We start from the raw sequence: 2,825 nt of genomic DNA, 5'->3' as shown, positions 1-2,825 counted from the left end.
CACTATGGGAGAGAGGAGACACAAAGTTAATGATGTGTAATGGTGGCATATAAAAATAAAATGGAGAGGAGAGGAGGCATCATGGGATGCTCCTCAGCCTAGGCCTATAACTAAGGGATGGTACACCAAACCAAACTTAGTCTAAAATGCCTGTCCAATAATTTCATAGACACCACTACATGGAACACAGTGAAGGCCGTTCTGTTAACTAGAAACAACTGGTATGGTTAAATATACTCAGTAGCAACAAGATGGCCCAGGTCCTCCTCTTTGCTTGCTGTTACCAAGATTGCTTTTCACTCACCCCAACTGGTCAAAGCCGAACACCGCCCACCAGGATCCGGGGTCTGTCAGAGGTTTCTTTTTTAAAGTGACAATTCCTCCCCACTGTCACCAAGTGCTTTCTCAAGGGGGATTTGTTGGGTTTTTTTCTATAATACTAGGTCTAGACCTCACTATGTAAAGTGCCTAGAGGAGATTTTTGTTGTGATTTGGCTTTATACAAATAAAACTGAATTGATATAGTGACTTTCAGCTCACTGATTAGCTGCCAGCCCATAACCTTACTCTCACTGCTCTCATTATTGTTGTCGTCACAGCAGTCATCTTTTTTTTACGGATAAAGCTCTAAAAACTAACTGTGCAGTACATGCTGAGCACCAAACAGCAAACAGACAGTCAAGCATTTAGCTGTAAAGTCCCAGATCTTTCCCTCAGGAGATAGTAGAGCCTGAAAACAGAGCTAGAAGAAAGTGAATACCGGGGTTACATTCACAAACTGCTGGATGTCTAAATAAACAACAGTTTGAGTATCACACTCCTTGAATCCATAAATTGAAATTGAAATATAATTTTAAGTATAACCTTTTAAAATATGAATTAATTTCTCAACATCTCACTACATATTTAACATTTAATTATAACAGAGGTACCTGATCTTGCTTGTGCAGTGTGTAGCTCGTAGCATGTGGTGGTGACTGAGGTGTCAGGTCAAAGAGTCACCATTTCTGTGGGATGTCTGAGGACACTGTGCTGCCTACTTAGACCCAGCTGTCAAAACACATACACACAAAGACATATGCACTCCAAGACAACCAGGTGTCTTTGTATGAATGAGCATAGTGTATCCCAGCACACACACACACTGTCACACTAATTCAGCATATAAACACAGCTCTGGCAGGTGAGGCTAACAACATGGATAGTGTTATCAGTATGGTGCTTGTATGCAGCGAGGCTTCCAGAGGGGGCGCTGTCCCTGCTGAAGTAACAAGCTACTAGGTAGACCTATCACAGCTGTCAGCAAATTGCTTGTGAGATTGTGTGTGTGTGTCTGACTCATTTTGTGAAGCAGTCAGAGTACTATATACGTATATGATTGTGTTGACTCAGTGAGATTGGCGGCCTGGTCCCGAGGGAGCTGTGGCTTAGCCGATGCCGGTGCACTGTTGAAGCTAAACACACCTAATTGAGGAGGACACTTACAGGCTCTCCTCTGTGTGTGTGCTGGAGAGAGAGGAGAAACTTAGACAGACAAGAAAGTATGGGATGAGGAGAACACAGCAGTCTTGCAGTAGTAATTAACATGGGATTATATTTCAGTGGCTTTCTGCCCCTTTGTTGACAATTTACTGCTGTCAAGTAGTCAAATGAATTGTATGTATTCACTGTTTCACATTATTCTTAATGGCATTTGAATGTCATGTTATACAGTATCTGCATGGTGCTTCTCTGTAGCTCAGATTTAACACAATGCATTTACACATTTCAGCTCACTGTGTGTATGTGTACCTACAGACTGAATATACAGTATTGTATTTCAATAAAGGGGAAATTCACTCAAATTTCAAAAACATGGTGTATCAAATTAATTTTAACTCAAAGGACCACTTATTGTACAATTTTTAGGACTTTCAATCATAGTCTTCAACTCCAGAAATGCAAGTAAGTAGATCCTGCAGTTAAAAAATATTTTATGCTACTTCTTAATTGTTCAAAAATGAACTTCCAAGCTCAGTTTCAAAAACATATTCTCTCACATACCCCTTGAGCTGTTTAGTAATGCATATATAGTATTATAAAGATGAAGAGAAATATTGAGATTTGCCTCCTCTTAAATATAAATGAGCAGAATTTATTGCTTTGAGATGCTACAGTGCTACATGCTGCAACTTGACTGCAGTCATTGTTGAGTCCTATTCTGTTGGTCTGTTAATGTTGTTAGATTAGTTCTTTTTCATGCTTGAGACATCCTTTCTAAAGCAAGCATATAAAGAGTAACAAAAATACATGTGTAGCTTTGGTCTTGGGCTGGGTTCAGGACCTGTCCTAATGCTAAAACTCTTAAATGCAATCAAGCGGCAAACTCCAGAGGTGAGAAATTAAGCCAAATAGCCAAAGTGCCAAAACTTGCAGTTTCTCTAGTGGTCACTTGAGGCTGGCTCCAAAAGGGAGTCAATCCCCATAGACTCCCATGTTAAAATGCCAAAACAAAGATGTTTATAGCCTGATACAAAAATCGGTTTTGGTCTCTTTACCTAATTACCCCTTCCATGACAACTATAAGGCGGTGAATTTTTATATAATTTGCCCGTTTAAATCATAGAGGCTAAAGGTTATCCATACTTAAGGGCGTGGCTGCTTTCAGTGACAGGCAGAAGGGTCCCACCACAGGTGGCTATCAGCTAGCTGTCTAACGAGCTCCGCTCACGCTCTGCCTTTTTGCCCATTTTTGGATTAGCCAAAGCAAGTGCAGTGGGGCACTACCAAGATGATGATGACCAGCAGACTTAAGCTTCAAAACTGCTCTTCAGAAAACCAGTGGC

At 40.7% G+C, this 2,825-nt stretch overlaps 1 long non-coding RNA gene across 1 annotated transcript in view; it reads right to left on the bottom strand.

The window, feature by feature from the left end:
* Positions 1–490: 490 nt before the first annotated feature.
* Positions 491–2,825, bottom strand: part of LOC109971975 (uncharacterized) — an 11,835-nt gene continuing 9,500 nt past the window's right edge. The window contains exons 2-3 of the long non-coding RNA XR_002276622.1: positions 933–1,050; positions 491–742 (exon numbers count right to left, since the gene is read on the bottom strand). This is a non-coding gene — a long non-coding RNA (uncharacterized LOC109971975). The remainder of the gene's footprint in view (positions 743–932; positions 1,051–2,825) is intronic.

This window comes from Monopterus albus, unplaced genomic scaffold (genome assembly GCF_001952655.1).
Source record: "Monopterus albus unplaced genomic scaffold, M_albus_1.0 scaffold241.1, whole genome shotgun sequence".
In the NCBI taxonomy this organism is placed as follows: Eukaryota; Metazoa; Chordata; class Actinopteri; order Synbranchiformes; family Synbranchidae; genus Monopterus; species Monopterus albus.
Note: the sequence above shows the minus strand (reverse complement) of the source record. Positions and strands in the feature narration are given on the sequence as shown.